Source organism: Danio rerio, chromosome 4 (genome assembly GCF_052040795.2).
Source record: "Danio rerio strain M-AB ecotype USA chromosome 4, GRCz13ab, whole genome shotgun sequence".
NCBI classification, from domain to species: Eukaryota; Metazoa; Chordata; class Actinopteri; order Cypriniformes; family Danionidae; genus Danio; species Danio rerio.
The window spans coordinates 64,496,666-64,509,466 of NC_141024.2; the positions used below are offsets into that span (position 1 = coordinate 64,496,666).

The following is a 12,801-nucleotide window of genomic DNA, read 5'->3' on the forward strand; positions in this document are numbered from 1 at the left end:
CAGGCAGCTAAGCTGTGCTCGCCTCCTGGGGCTGCGCCTAGTTTCAATAGCCAACACTTGACAGCTGTCATTGCTTACGGCTACACCACCTTGAGTGCGCTACAGGGAGTTAGTGTGAAAACAGGAAGTGAAAGGCTGCAGACGGGAGAGAAAGGCTCTCCCTTTCTTTTGTTGTTTTATTTTTTTATTTTTTTGGGTGTTTAATATAGTTTAAGGAGTTATTATTTTTTATTTTTGGAGTTTAAACCACCTGACAGCAGCACATGTGCTAGCTGGAAGGTGGTTATTCACCTTTTTTGCTTGGATTTTTTTGGGACAATGGAAAGCACAAAGGACAAATTCACTGGACTTTCGGGCAAAACAAGAGGAGAAAATAACACAGAGATGGATGGTGAAAAGCAAAGAGGAGACGACACGGGAGTACGAGAGGGAAAACAGATGGGAAACAACACAGCACGAGGAGGAGAAACAAACATGGCTAACATGGAATGACAAGAAAATCAGCAACAGGAAAGACAACATGAAAGGAGAGGAAAGAAGTACTTGAAGGAAGCAACTGTAATACTAAACGTGGACAAAGTAAAAGAGGTGAGAGTTTCAGACATTATTAAGGCGTTAACAGAAAAATGTAGACATGGGAGAATTTTGGCAATAAGACCGAGAAAGGACAAAGAATATGAAATAACTTTAGAAGAGGAAGAAACTTGTGACAAACTGATTGATGGACTAACAATAAATGAAGAGAACTGTGAAGTTAAAATGTTACAAAACAGAGACTATGTTGTCTCCTTTATGCACTTGCCTGTTTATCTGGAGGATAGTGTAATATTAGAAAAATTGGATGGATGGGGTGTTAGCCCCTTATCAAAAAATAAAAGGAGGACATATCCGGGCACTGAGATTGAGGATGGGACAAGGTTCATTAAGACACGGTTTCCCAAGGAGGTGGCTTCGCTTCCATATAGCACGAAGTTTGAAACGGCAGAAGGACCACAATATTTCCGGGTGATGCACAGCCACCAAGTTAAGACTTGTAGGCTGTGTATGAGCCCGGAGCATGTGATGAAGGACTGCCCAGACTTTAGGTGCTTTAAGTGCGAAGAAAGAGGACATTTTGCAAGAAACTGTGATGCAATTAAATGCCCGGAATGCCTCCAAATTTTAGCAAAATGTGAATGTTGGATGGAGGCAGAGGAAGGAGAAGAAAGAAACCAGATAAGCAGGCAAGTGCATAAAGTAAACAATGTAGAACAAAATGAAGGAGAAGAACAAGCTGGAGTTTTACAACCAAAAGACTTACCGAAAGAGAAACAAAATGGAAAAGAAATTCAAGAGGATAAGAAAATGCATGAGAGGAATAATGAAGATGACATTTTTTGTGAAGAAAGACATGAAGAAGAGAGAGGAAAAATGCAAAATGAAGCAAATGAAAGACTGATATTGGAAGAAAGGGAGAGGCAAACGCTTTTCAAAGAAAAGGAAAAAAGAGAAGAAGAGGATAATGAAAACATAGAAATGGAAACAATGGACAATTCTCAGATGTGTGGAGACAATGAGGTGAAGACTGGACAAAGAAATGAAGAAAAAAGTAATGAAATTGGAAGAGAAGAAGAAATTAAAATGGACAGAGAGGAGAGAAGAACAATTCGAAGATAGACATTAAAGATTAAACCTAATCTAGAAAGTACAAAGAGAAAATTGACTACAAGAATGAAAAACATGAACAGATATGAAGTGTTAAAGGAAATGGAGGGAGATGATGAGTAATAATGATTTTTAGGTTTTTAATTTTATCTTTATTTCTTTTAATGGTTTTAAAATGTGTATCTTTTAATGCAAGAGGTATGATGGAAAAAGGGAAATTCGAGAAAATAAGAGAAAAATTTAAAAATAAGGACATGATAGTATTACAAGAAACAAACTGGAAAGATTATGTAATGGAAGATTTTAAAAAGAAGTGGGAGGGGGATATCTTATATAACAATGGTGATGGCAAATCTGGAAGAGGGGTGGCATTTTTATTAAAAAAAGATGTTTTTAATATTAAAAAAATCGTGTATAAAAACAATAATGGAAAGTGTTTAGTGATAGAAGTAAACTATGAAGGACAAGAAATGATTATAGCCAATATACATGCACCTACGGAAGAGAAAGATAAAAAAGAGTTTTTTAAGATTTTAAATAAGGTAATTGAGAGACATAAAAAAATAATAATGGTAGGAGATTTTAATACAGTTTTTAATAAACAAGACATGGCAGATGGAATGGTTTTTAAATCTGACACAGCAAGGAAAGAACTAAAGGAGCTAATAAAAGAAAATAATTTAATAGACATATGGAGGGAAAATAACAAAGAAAAAAGAGAGTTTTCAAGGAGACAAATAGTTGGAGATTTTATATGTCAAACAAGAATAGATTTTATATTATGTACTAGGAATATTGAGAATTTTATAGAAAACATACAGTATGAAGAGAACAGTTTTAGTGATCATAAGCTCTTGCATTTTAAAGTGAATGTAGATAACATACAAAAAGGACCAGGAACTTGGATTTTAAACACAACCATTTTAAAAAATGAAGATTATGTTCAAAAAGTCAAAGAAATAATAGAGAAAGAAAAAGAAAATAGAATGTATGATGAAGATAAAAGGATATGGTGGGAAAACACAAAATACCAAATAAGAAAATACACAATCAAATATTGCGCAGTACTACAAAGATGTAAAAAGTATACAGAAAAAGAAGTTAAAAAATCCTTAGAAAAAGAATTAAACAAAGAAAATAAAGATATTGAAAAAATCAAAGAAATAGAGCAAAAATTACGAGATTTAGAAGAAGACAAATATAAGGGGGCAATGTTGAGGAGCAGATCTAAATACACAGTAGAAGGGGAAAAATGCACGAAATTCTTTTTTGATTTAGAGAAGCAAAGAGGTAAAGCAGGAATACTAAAGGAAATTAAAGGGAGAAATGGAAAAATTGTGAAAGGAAACATAGAAATACTAGAAGAAATCAAACATTTTTATGAAGATCTTTTTGAAGCAAAAGGTATTGATGAAGAAAAAGAAAGGAAGATTCTAAATTATATAAAAGTAAAATTAGAAAAAGATGACAACAAAGAATGTGACAGAGAAATAGATGAAGAAGAGATTGAAATTGCAATAAATCAACTAAATAAAAAGAAAAGTCCAGGTATAGATGGAATAGGAAATGAATTTTATATTGTTTTTAAAGATATTTTAAAAGGAATACTTAAAGAAGTTTTTAAAGACATTTTTAAATGTAAAGAGATGAATGAAAGAATGGGGATGGGATTAATGAAGTTAATATATAAAAGAAAAGGAGCAAAAACTGAATTACAAAATTATAGACCAATAACAATGTTGAATACAGATTTAAAGATTTTAGCAAAAGTTTTAGCGAATAGATTAAAGGAAGTAATGCCTAAATTAATTAAATCAAACCAAGCATATGCAATAAAAGGGAGAGATATTGCAGATGTAACAATGAGTATTAAAAGCACAATAGATTATTTACAAGAAAAGAAGATGAATGGTTTTTTAATTAGTGTAGATTTTGAAAAGGCTTTTGACAGAGTAGAACATACTTATTTATTTGATGTACTCAAAACATTTGGATTTGGAGAGAATTTTATTAATTGGATTAAAATTTTATATAAAGGGGCTTTAACAAAAGTAAAATGTAATGGTTTTTTAACAGATTGCTTTAAAATTACAAGATCAATTAGACAAGGATGTCCTCTTTCAGCACTATTATATTCCCTAATCGCAGAACCTTTAGGGTTAGCAATAAAACAAGAAACTAAAATTAAAGGAATAAAAATAGAAGAAGAGGAGGATGAAGGAAAAATATACCAGTATGCTGATGATACAACAATAATAGTGAAGGAGAAAAAGAGTGTAAAAGAAGCCATGAAAAAAGTACAGGAGTTTTGTAAGGGAACAGGAAGCAAAATAAATGAAAATAAAACACAATATATGAGGTTTGGTAAAGCAGATATTTTAACAGATTGTTTCCAGTTTAGAGAAGTAGAAGAACGGAAAATTTTAGGAATTTTAATTGGTAAAAATGAAAGAAAAGCAACAGAAAAGATGTGGGATGATCTAATAAGAGGAATAGAATCAAGATTAAATTTTTGGAGGATAAGAGAACTTTGCTTAAAGGGGAAAGCCTTAATATTAAATGTTTTAATGACATCAAAGCTATGGTATAAATTATATATAACAGAAATGCCATGTTGGATAGAAGGGAGATTGAAAAAGTGTGTTCAAGATTTTTTATGGGAGGGGAAACCCCCAAGAATTGCGTACAATACAATAATAGGAGCAACAGAAGAAGGAGGGATAGGATTGATGGATATTAAACAAAGGAAGAATTGTCTTAGAATCAAAATAGTTAAAAAGCTTTTACAAGAGGAGAACTCAACAGAATGGAAAAAAGTTATGAAATATTTTTTAAACAAAGTTGGCAATTTTAACTTAGGAGAAGACATTCTTTGGTTAAAAACAAAAAACTGGATGACGGAAAAGTTACCAGGGTTTTATCAAGAAATTTTAAGTGCATGGGGGAAATTTTTAGACGGAGTATTTTATCAAGTAAAGGCAAGAGAAAACTTGTTAAATCAACCTTTGTTTTTAAATAAAAGTATTTTAAAAGAAGGGAAGGAACTATTTTTTAAAAAATGGATGGATGTAGGGATTTTAAGAATAAGGGATGTTCTTTATGAATTCAAAAAGGGATTTTTACCTAAGCAATATATAGTAGACTTAATGGAAGAAGCTAAAGAGGAATACAGTGTAAAGGAAATAGAAAATAAACTTGAAACGGTCAAAAGTGCCATACCAAAAGAATGGATTACAAGAATAGAAAATATGGAAGAAGGTGGGAATGAAAAAATCATACATGTCAATTTAAAAGGAAAGCTTTGTGATTTTAAAGATTGTTTACTGAAAGACTTTTATGTGTATTTTAGAGATAGTGTATTTCAAGAACCAATAGCAAATAACTTTTGGGTACAAAGATTGAATAGTGTAAAAAAGGAAAATATATGGAAAAACATGAGAGGGAAAATAATAGAAACAAGATTGGAATGTTTTGAATATTTTATAAGACACAAGGCAATTTTTACTGAGTGCATTTTAACAAAGATACATATAGAACAAAATGCAACATGTAAGGTTTGTTTTCAAGAAGATGAAGGAATTTTACACCTGTTTTTATACTGTAAAGAATTAGAATGTTTTTACATGAAATGCCAAAAAATGCTAAAAGATTTATTGAAAGATTGGGATGAAGAACAATTGGAATGGAATACTCTTGTGATGTTCGGATGGAATATGCAAAACAAAAACAAAAAGTTTGTAAATCTTCTTATAATGATGATTAAAAAGTGTGTGTGGGAAAGAAGAAATGTAGCAAAACAGGAAAGAGTTGTTTTAAATGTGTGGAATGTACTAAAACGAAAAATGGAAAGATAAATTGAAAGACTGTACTGGTATTTTAAAGGAGAAGATATGTTACCAAGCTTTTATGATGTGTTTAATGATGAAGTGTATAATGTTTTAAATGGTTTAAAGTGGAAAATGCCCAAAGAGGATGTTTTGTTATGAAGAATGTTGATTTTAATGTAATTGTTTTGTGAAATTTCTTGAAGTATTTAAATGTTAATGTAATGTGATTAATTTTTAATAAAAAAAAAAAAAAAAAAAAAAAAAGAAATGCCAGTTCTCATCTGAACTCGGAAGTAAAGCAGGGTCGGGCCTGGTTAGTACTTGGATGGGAGACCGCCTGGGAATACCAGGTGCTGTAAGCTTTTCGAAATGCTTCATTTGGCAGCTGATTTAAATAGCCAACGCTTGACAGCCTCTTTCGCTTACGGCCATACCACCCTGGAAATGCCCGATCTCATCTGAACTCGGAAGTAAAGCAGGGTCGGGCCTGGTTAGCACTTGGATGGGAGACCGCCTGGGAATACCAGGTGCTGTAAGCTTTTCGAAGTGCTTCATTTGGCAGCTGATTTAAATAGCCAACGCTTGACAGCCTCTTTCGCTTACGGCCATACCACCCTGGAAATGCCCGATCTCATCTGAACTCGGAAGTAAAGCAGGGTCGGGCCTGGTTAGTACTTGGATGGGAGACCGCCTGGGAATACCAGGTGCTGTAAGCTTTTCGAAGTGCTTCATTTGGCAGCTGATTTAAATAGCCAACGCTTGACAGCCTCTTTCGCTTACGGCCATACCACCCTGGAAATGCCCGATCTCATCTGAACTCGGAAGTAAAGCAGGGTCGGGCCTGGTTAGTACTTGGATGGGAGACCGCCTGGGAATACCAGGTGCTGTAAGCTTTTCGAAATGCTTCATTTGGCAGCTGATTTAAATAGCCAACGCTTGACAGCCTCTTTCGCTTACGGCCATACCACCCTGGAAATGCCCGATCTCATCTGAACTCGGAAGTAAAGCAGGGTCGGGCCTGGTTAGCACTTGGATGGGAGACCGCCTGGGAATACCAGGTGCTGTAAGCTTTTCGAAGTGCTTCATTTGGCAGCTGATTTAAATAGCCAACGCTTGACAGCCTCTTTCGCTTACGGCCATACCACCCTGGAAATGCCCGATCTCATCTGAACTCGGAAGTAAAGCAGGGTCGGGCCTGGTTAGTACTTGGATGGGAGACCGCCTGGGAATACCAGGTGCGGTAAGCTTTTCGAAGTGCTTCATTTGGCAGCTGATTTAAATAGCCAACGCTTGACAGCCTCTTTCGCTTACGGCCATACCACCCTGGAAATGCCCGATCTCATCTGAACTCGGAAGTAAAGCAGGGTCGGGCCTGGTTAGTACTTGGATGGGAGACCGCCTGGGAATACCAGGTGCTGTAAGCTTTTCGAAGTGCTTCATTTGGCAGCTGATTTAAATAGCCAACGCTTGACAGCCTCTTTCGCTTACGGCCATACCACCCTGGAAATGCCCGATCTCATCTGAACTCGGAAGTAAAGCAGGGTCGGGCCTGGTTAGTACTTGGATGGGAGACCGCCTGGGAATACCAGGTGCTGTAAGCTTTTCGAAGTGCTTCATTTGGCAGCTGATTTAAATAGCCAACGCTTGACAGCCTCTTTCGCTTACGGCCATACCACCCTGGAAATGCCCGATCTCATCTGAACTCGGAAGTAAAGCAGGGTCGGGTCTGGTTAGTACTTGGATGGGAGACCGCCTGGGAATACCAGGTGCTGTAAGCTTTTCGAAGTGCTTCATTTGGCAGCTGATTTAAATAGCCAACGCTTGACAGCCTCTTTCGCTTACGGCCATACCACCCTGGAAATGCCCGATCTCATCTGAACTCGGAAGTAAAGCAGGGTCGGGCCTGGTTAGTACTTGGATGGGAGACCGCCTGGGAATACCAGGTGCTGTAAGCTTTTCGAAGTGCTTCATTTGGCAGCTGATTTAAATAGCCAACGCTTGACAGCCTCTTTCGCTTACGGCCATACCACCCTGGAAATGCCCGATCTCATCTGAACTCGGAAGTAAAGCAGGGTCGGGCCTGGTTAGTACTTGGATGGGAGACCGCCTGGGAATACCAGGTGCTGTAAGCTTTTCGAAGTGCTTCATTTGGCAGCTGATTTAAATAGCCAACGCTTGACAGCCTCTTTCGCTTACGGCCATACCACCCTGGAAATGCCCGATCTCATCTGAACTCGGAAGTAAAGCAGGGTCGGGCCTGGTTAGTACTTGGATGGGAGACCGCCTGGGAATACCAGGTGCTGTAAGCTTTTCGAAGTGCTTCATTTGGCAGCTGATTTAAATAGCCAACGCTTGACAGCCTCTTTCGCTTACGGCCATACCACCCTGGAAATGCCCGATCTCATCTGAACTCGGAAGTAAAGCAGGGTCGGGCCTGGTTAGTACTTGGATGGGAGACCGCCTGGGAATACCAGGTGCTGTAAGCTTTTCGAAGTGCTTCATTTGGCAGCTGATTTAAATAGCCAACGCTTGACAGCCTCTTTCGCTTACGGCCATACCACCCTGGAAATGCCCGATCTCATCTGAACTCGGAAGTAAAGCAGGGTCGGGCCTGGTTAGTACTTGGATGGGAGACCGCCTGGGAATACCAGGTGCTGTAAGCTTTTCGAAGTGCTTCATTTGGCAGCTGATTTAAATAGCCAACGCTTGACAGCCTCTTTCGCTTACGGCCATACCACCCTGGAAATGCCCGATCTCATCTGAACTCGGAAGTAAAGCAGGGTCGGGCCTGGTTAGTACTTGGATGGGAGACCGCCTGGGAATACCAGGTGCTGTAAGCTTCTCGAAGTGCTTCATTTGGCAGCTGATTTAAATAGCCAACGCTTGACAGCCTCTTTCGCTTACGGCCATACCACCCTGGAAATGCCCGATCTCATCTGAACTCGGAAGTAAAGCAGGGTCGGGCCTGGTTAGTACTTGGATGGGAGACCGCCTGGGAATACCAGGTGCGGTAAGCTTTTCGAAGTGCTTCATTTGGCAGCTGATTTAAATAGCCAACGCTTGACAGCCTCTTTCGCTTACGGCCATACCACCCTGGAAATGCCCGATCTCATCTGAACTCGGAAGTAAAGCAGGGTCGGGCCTGGTTAGTACTTGCATGGGAGACCGCCTGGGAATACCAGGTGCTGTAAGCTTTTCGAAGTGCTTCATTTGGCAGCTGATTTAAATAGCCAACGCTTGACAGCCTCTTTCGCTTACGGCCATACCACCCTGGAAATGCCCGATCTCATCTGAACTCGGAAGTAAAGCAGGGTCGGGCCTGGTTAGTACTTGGATGGGAGACCGCCTGGGAATACCAGGTGCTGTAAGCTTTTCGAAGTGCTTCATTTGGCAGCTGATTTAAATAGCCAACGCTTGACAGCCTCTTTCGCTTACGGCCATACCACCCTGGAAATGCCCGATCTCATCTGAACTCGGAAGTAAAGCAGGGTCGGGCCTGGTTAGTACTTGGATGGGAGACCGCCTGGGAATACCAGGTGCTGTAAGCTTTTCGAAGTGCTTCATTTGGCAGCTGATTTAAATAGCCAACGCTTGACAGCCTCTTTCGCTTACGGCCATACCACCCTGGAAATGCCCGATCTCATCTGAACTCGGAAGTAAAGCAGGGTCGGGCCTGGTTAGTACTTGGATGGGAGACCGCCTGAGAATACCAGGTGCTGTAAGCTTTTCGAAGTGCTTCATTTGGCAGCTGATTTAAATAGCCAACGCTTGACAGCCTCTTTCGCTTACGGCCATACCACCCTGGAAATGCCCGATCTCATCTGAACTCGGAAGTAAAGCAGGGTCGGGCCTGGTTAGTACTTGGATGGGAGACCGCCTGAGAATACCAGGTGCTGTAAGCTTTTCGAAGTGCTTCATTTGGCAGCTGATTTAAATAGCCAACGCTTGACAGCCTCTTTCGCTTACGGCCATACCACCCTGGAAATGCCCGATCTCATCTGAACTCGGAAGTAAAGCAGGGTCGGGCCTGGTTAGTACTTGGATGGGAGACCGCCTGGGAATACCAGGTGCTGTAAGCTTTTCGAAGTGCTTCATTTGGCAGCTGATTTAAATAGCCAACGCTTGACAGCCTCTTTCGCTTACGGCCATACCACCCTGGAAATGCCCGATCTCATCTGAACTCGGAAGTAAAGCAGGGTCGGGCCTGGTTAGTACTTGGATGGGAGACCGCCTGGGAATACCAGGTGCTGGAAGCTTTTCGAAGTGCTTCATTTGGCAGCTGATTTAAATAGCCAACGCTTGACAGCCTCTTTCGCTTACGGCCATACCACCCTGGAAATGCCCGATCTCATCTGAACTCGGAAGTAAAGCAGGGTCGGGCCTGGTTAGTACTTGGATGGGAGACCGCCTGGGAATACCAGGTGCTGTAAGCTTTTCGAAGTGCTTCATTTGGCAGCTGATTTAAATAGCCAACGCTTGACAGCCTCTTTTCGTTACGGCCATACCACCCTGGAAATGCCCGATCTCATCTGAACTCGGAAGTAAAGCAGGGTCGGGCCTGGTTAGTACTTGGATGGGAGACCGCCTGGGAATACCAGGTGCTGTAAGCTTTTCGAAGTGCTTCATTTGGCAGCTGATTTAAATAGCCAACGCTTGACAGCCTCTTTCGCTTACGGCCATACCACCCTGGAAATGCCCGATCTCATCTGAACTCGGAAGTAAAGCAGGGTCGGGCCTGGTTAGTACTTGGATGGGAGACCGCCTGGGAATACCAGGTGCTGTAAGCTTTTCGAAGTGCTTCATTTGGCAGCTGATTTAAATAGCCAACGCTTGACAGCCTCTTTCGCTTACGGCCATACCACCCTGGAAATGCCCGATCTCATCTGAACTCGGAAGTAAAGCAGGGTCGGGCCTGGTTAGTACTTGGATGGGAGACCGCCTGGGAATACCAGGTGCTGTAAACTTTTCGAAGTGCTTCATTTGGCAGCTGATTTAAATAGCCAACGCTTGACAGCCTCTTTCGCTTACGGCCATACCACCCTGGAAATGCCCGATCTCATCTGAACTCGGAAGTAAAGCAGGGTCGGGCCTGGTTAGTACTTGGATGGGAGACCGCCTGGGAATACCAGGTGCTGTAAGCTTTTCGAAGTGCTTCATTTGGCAGCTGATTTAAATAGCCAACGCTTGACAGCCTCTTTCGCTTACGGCCATACCACCCTGGAAATGCCCGATCTCATCTGAACTCGGAAGTAAAGCAGGGTCGGGCCTGGTTAGTACTTGGATGGGAGACCGCCTGGGAATACCAGGTGCTGTAAGCTTTTCGAAGTGCTTCATTTGGCAGCTGATTTAAATAGCCAACGCTTGACAGCCTCTTTCGCTTACGGCCATACCACCCTGGAAATGCCCGATCTCATCTGAACTCGGAAGTAAAGCAGGGTCGGGCCTGGTTAGTACTTGGATGGGAGACCGCCTGGGAATACCAGGTGCTGTAAGCTTTTCGAAGTGCTTCATTTGGCAGCTGATTTAAATAGCCAACGCTTGACAGCCTCTTTCGCTTACGGCCATACCACCCTGGAAATGCCCGATCTCATCTGAACTCGGAAGTAAAGCAGGGTCGGGCCTGGTTAGTACTTGGATGGGAGACCGCCTGGGAATACCAGGTGCTGTAAGCTTTTCGAAGTGCTTCATTTGGCAGCTGATTTAAATAGCCAACGCTTGACAGCCTCTTTCGCTTACGGCCATACCACCCTGTGCATGTGTGATAGTGGTACATTCCAGGAAGTGTTTGGCTGCAGTTGGTGAGAGAGGCTCACCAGATTTTCTTTGTTTATTTTTGTTTTTGTCTTAAATACATTTTTGCCAAACTTTTTTTGTTTGTTTAGTTTGTCCTCCCAGCAGCGTGAGCTGTTCGGGAGGAGTGTTTTTTATTTAGTTTTTTTTTGCAATGGACGGATCTACGGTGACTGACCTGGCAATGGCGGACGGAGTTGAGAAGGCAAATGACAATGGACTGGACAGACGACAACGAGAAACAAACCAATCGGAGAAGGAAGCAAGGAAAAGGATTTATCTAAAAGAAGCAACTGTAACAGTGGACATAGGACAAGCAACAGAGGTGAGAGCAATGGATGTAATTAAAGCAGTGACGGAGAGGATTGGGGATGGAAAGATTTTGGCTGTAAGACCAAAACACAACAAGGAATATGAAGTAACACTTGAAAGAGAGGAAGATGCTGATGAGTTAACGGACGAATTGACTATTAAAGGGATAAACTGTGCAGTTAAGAGGCTACAAAACCGTGATTATGTTGTCTCCTTCATGCATCTGCCTGTCTATGTTGCTGATAAAGATATTTTAGACAAATTGGATCATTGGGGAGTTTGTCCCATTTCAAAAATTAAAAGAAGGTTTTATCCGGGCACAAATATTGAAGATGGGACGAGGTTTGTGAAAACCAGATTCCCCAAAGAAGTCGCGTCCCTCCCGTACAGCACAAGAATAGAGACAGCAGAAGGTCCACAATACTTTAGGGTGATGCACAGTCATCAGGTGAAAACGTGCAGGCTGTGCATGAGCCCAGATCATGTGGTAAAAGACTGTCCTGATTTTAGGTGCTATAAGTGCGAGGAAAGGGGGCACTTTGCAAAGTTTTGCACTGCTGTGAAGTGCCCGGATTGTAATAAGGTTTTAAATAAATGTGAATGTTGGATGGGGGAAGAGGAGGAGGAGGTAGAGCAGCAGGTAGGCAGGCAGATGTATGAAGGAGACAATATCCAGTCAGAGGACAAAACAACAACACAAGAAAAAAGAACAGAATCTGAAAGTGAAAAACTACAAGAGAATGAGACTAATGGAATAGACAGAGTCACGGAACAGGAAGGAACAACATGGACACAAATGGATATGACTGACAGTTTAAAGAGTGTTTTGGAAGCAGCAGAATTGAGCGATTCGAATAATAAAGACTTAAATCAAGGACAACAGGAAGACACATTTTGGACACAAATGGACATGACAGACAGTTTTCAAAAGGCATTGGACACAGAGGAGACAAAAGGCCAAAGTATTGACGAGCAAGCCGATTTAGAGGGACATTTACAAAAGGATGGAAACAAAGAGACACAGGGGAAATCAGCAAAAAGAAGAAGATCGTTAAAGATAAAACCTAATTTAGAGACTGCAAGAAAAAAACTGCTAAAAGATGAAGAAATTGAATGCGCAAATAAGTATGAGTTGCTAAAGGGCTTGGAAGACATGGACTGAGAAGATGTTTTTTTATGAATGTTTTTATGTCTTTTATGAATGTTTTTATATTTTTTATGGTTTTAG

The 12,801-nt window shown here is 40.9% G+C and overlaps 1 long non-coding RNA gene and 30 other non-coding genes across 31 annotated transcripts; all 31 read left to right on the forward strand.

Annotated features, from left to right (window-relative positions):
* The first annotated feature begins 122 nt into the window (after positions 1 to 122).
* LOC147845174 (uncharacterized) lies at positions 123 to 5,740 on the forward strand. The gene is made up of 2 exons (XR_015484547.2): positions 123 to 2,708; positions 2,989 to 5,740. It is a non-coding gene; the product is annotated as an uncharacterized LOC147845174 (long non-coding RNA).
* Positions 5,741 to 5,891: 151 nt separating this feature from the next.
* LOC137493935 (5S ribosomal RNA) lies at positions 5,892 to 6,010 on the forward strand. Its single transcript, XR_015489350.1, has one exon. It is a non-coding gene; the product is annotated as a 5S ribosomal RNA (ribosomal RNA).
* A 58-nt stretch (positions 6,011 to 6,068) lies between these two features.
* LOC137494906 (5S ribosomal RNA) lies at positions 6,069 to 6,187 on the forward strand. The gene has a single exon (XR_015487627.1). It is a non-coding gene; the product is annotated as a 5S ribosomal RNA (ribosomal RNA).
* A 58-nt stretch (positions 6,188 to 6,245) lies between these two features.
* On the forward strand, positions 6,246 to 6,364 carry LOC141382863 (5S ribosomal RNA). Its single transcript, XR_015487629.1, has one exon. It is a non-coding gene; the product is annotated as a 5S ribosomal RNA (ribosomal RNA).
* A 58-nt stretch (positions 6,365 to 6,422) lies between these two features.
* Positions 6,423 to 6,541, forward strand: LOC141383758 (5S ribosomal RNA). Its single transcript, XR_015489351.1, has one exon. It is a non-coding gene; the product is annotated as a 5S ribosomal RNA (ribosomal RNA).
* Positions 6,542 to 6,599: 58 nt separating this feature from the next.
* Positions 6,600 to 6,718, forward strand: LOC137494873 (5S ribosomal RNA). The gene has a single exon (XR_015489117.1). It is a non-coding gene; the product is annotated as a 5S ribosomal RNA (ribosomal RNA).
* Positions 6,719 to 6,776: 58 nt separating this feature from the next.
* LOC137494862 (5S ribosomal RNA) lies at positions 6,777 to 6,895 on the forward strand. The gene has a single exon (XR_015487630.1). It is a non-coding gene; the product is annotated as a 5S ribosomal RNA (ribosomal RNA).
* A 58-nt stretch (positions 6,896 to 6,953) lies between these two features.
* Positions 6,954 to 7,072, forward strand: LOC141382864 (5S ribosomal RNA). Its single transcript, XR_015487631.1, has one exon. It is a non-coding gene; the product is annotated as a 5S ribosomal RNA (ribosomal RNA).
* A 58-nt stretch (positions 7,073 to 7,130) lies between these two features.
* Positions 7,131 to 7,249, forward strand: LOC141383560 (5S ribosomal RNA). The gene has a single exon (XR_015488932.1). It is a non-coding gene; the product is annotated as a 5S ribosomal RNA (ribosomal RNA).
* A 58-nt stretch (positions 7,250 to 7,307) lies between these two features.
* Positions 7,308 to 7,426, forward strand: LOC137494839 (5S ribosomal RNA). Its single transcript, XR_015487632.1, has one exon. It is a non-coding gene; the product is annotated as a 5S ribosomal RNA (ribosomal RNA).
* A 58-nt stretch (positions 7,427 to 7,484) lies between these two features.
* LOC137493933 (5S ribosomal RNA) lies at positions 7,485 to 7,603 on the forward strand. Its single transcript, XR_015487633.1, has one exon. It is a non-coding gene; the product is annotated as a 5S ribosomal RNA (ribosomal RNA).
* A 58-nt stretch (positions 7,604 to 7,661) lies between these two features.
* LOC137493774 (5S ribosomal RNA) lies at positions 7,662 to 7,780 on the forward strand. Its single transcript, XR_015487634.1, has one exon. It is a non-coding gene; the product is annotated as a 5S ribosomal RNA (ribosomal RNA).
* Positions 7,781 to 7,838: 58 nt separating this feature from the next.
* On the forward strand, positions 7,839 to 7,957 carry LOC137494827 (5S ribosomal RNA). Its single transcript, XR_015487635.1, has one exon. It is a non-coding gene; the product is annotated as a 5S ribosomal RNA (ribosomal RNA).
* A 58-nt stretch (positions 7,958 to 8,015) lies between these two features.
* LOC137494815 (5S ribosomal RNA) lies at positions 8,016 to 8,134 on the forward strand. Its single transcript, XR_015487636.1, has one exon. It is a non-coding gene; the product is annotated as a 5S ribosomal RNA (ribosomal RNA).
* Positions 8,135 to 8,192: 58 nt separating this feature from the next.
* On the forward strand, positions 8,193 to 8,311 carry LOC137494803 (5S ribosomal RNA). The gene has a single exon (XR_015487637.1). It is a non-coding gene; the product is annotated as a 5S ribosomal RNA (ribosomal RNA).
* A 58-nt stretch (positions 8,312 to 8,369) lies between these two features.
* On the forward strand, positions 8,370 to 8,488 carry LOC137494792 (5S ribosomal RNA). Its single transcript, XR_015489118.1, has one exon. It is a non-coding gene; the product is annotated as a 5S ribosomal RNA (ribosomal RNA).
* A 58-nt stretch (positions 8,489 to 8,546) lies between these two features.
* LOC137494781 (5S ribosomal RNA) lies at positions 8,547 to 8,665 on the forward strand. The gene has a single exon (XR_015488757.1). It is a non-coding gene; the product is annotated as a 5S ribosomal RNA (ribosomal RNA).
* A 58-nt stretch (positions 8,666 to 8,723) lies between these two features.
* On the forward strand, positions 8,724 to 8,842 carry LOC137493773 (5S ribosomal RNA). The gene has a single exon (XR_015487639.1). It is a non-coding gene; the product is annotated as a 5S ribosomal RNA (ribosomal RNA).
* Positions 8,843 to 8,900: 58 nt separating this feature from the next.
* LOC137493609 (5S ribosomal RNA) lies at positions 8,901 to 9,019 on the forward strand. The gene has a single exon (XR_015487641.1). It is a non-coding gene; the product is annotated as a 5S ribosomal RNA (ribosomal RNA).
* A 58-nt stretch (positions 9,020 to 9,077) lies between these two features.
* LOC137494770 (5S ribosomal RNA) lies at positions 9,078 to 9,196 on the forward strand. Its single transcript, XR_015488085.1, has one exon. It is a non-coding gene; the product is annotated as a 5S ribosomal RNA (ribosomal RNA).
* A 58-nt stretch (positions 9,197 to 9,254) lies between these two features.
* Positions 9,255 to 9,373, forward strand: LOC137494759 (5S ribosomal RNA). Its single transcript, XR_015488086.1, has one exon. It is a non-coding gene; the product is annotated as a 5S ribosomal RNA (ribosomal RNA).
* A 58-nt stretch (positions 9,374 to 9,431) lies between these two features.
* On the forward strand, positions 9,432 to 9,550 carry LOC137494748 (5S ribosomal RNA). Its single transcript, XR_015487642.1, has one exon. It is a non-coding gene; the product is annotated as a 5S ribosomal RNA (ribosomal RNA).
* Positions 9,551 to 9,608: 58 nt separating this feature from the next.
* Positions 9,609 to 9,727, forward strand: LOC137494737 (5S ribosomal RNA). Its single transcript, XR_015489247.1, has one exon. It is a non-coding gene; the product is annotated as a 5S ribosomal RNA (ribosomal RNA).
* Positions 9,728 to 9,785: 58 nt separating this feature from the next.
* Positions 9,786 to 9,904, forward strand: LOC141382865 (5S ribosomal RNA). Its single transcript, XR_015487643.1, has one exon. It is a non-coding gene; the product is annotated as a 5S ribosomal RNA (ribosomal RNA).
* A 58-nt stretch (positions 9,905 to 9,962) lies between these two features.
* Positions 9,963 to 10,081, forward strand: LOC137494725 (5S ribosomal RNA). Its single transcript, XR_015489483.1, has one exon. It is a non-coding gene; the product is annotated as a 5S ribosomal RNA (ribosomal RNA).
* Positions 10,082 to 10,139: 58 nt separating this feature from the next.
* On the forward strand, positions 10,140 to 10,258 carry LOC137494714 (5S ribosomal RNA). The gene has a single exon (XR_015487644.1). It is a non-coding gene; the product is annotated as a 5S ribosomal RNA (ribosomal RNA).
* A 58-nt stretch (positions 10,259 to 10,316) lies between these two features.
* On the forward strand, positions 10,317 to 10,435 carry LOC137494703 (5S ribosomal RNA). Its single transcript, XR_015489004.1, has one exon. It is a non-coding gene; the product is annotated as a 5S ribosomal RNA (ribosomal RNA).
* A 58-nt stretch (positions 10,436 to 10,493) lies between these two features.
* LOC137494692 (5S ribosomal RNA) lies at positions 10,494 to 10,612 on the forward strand. The gene has a single exon (XR_015487645.1). It is a non-coding gene; the product is annotated as a 5S ribosomal RNA (ribosomal RNA).
* A 58-nt stretch (positions 10,613 to 10,670) lies between these two features.
* Positions 10,671 to 10,789, forward strand: LOC137494681 (5S ribosomal RNA). Its single transcript, XR_015487646.1, has one exon. It is a non-coding gene; the product is annotated as a 5S ribosomal RNA (ribosomal RNA).
* Positions 10,790 to 10,847: 58 nt separating this feature from the next.
* On the forward strand, positions 10,848 to 10,966 carry LOC137494669 (5S ribosomal RNA). Its single transcript, XR_015487647.1, has one exon. It is a non-coding gene; the product is annotated as a 5S ribosomal RNA (ribosomal RNA).
* A 58-nt stretch (positions 10,967 to 11,024) lies between these two features.
* Positions 11,025 to 11,143, forward strand: LOC137494658 (5S ribosomal RNA). Its single transcript, XR_015487648.1, has one exon. It is a non-coding gene; the product is annotated as a 5S ribosomal RNA (ribosomal RNA).
* The last annotated feature ends 1,658 nt before the right edge of the window (positions 11,144 to 12,801 follow it).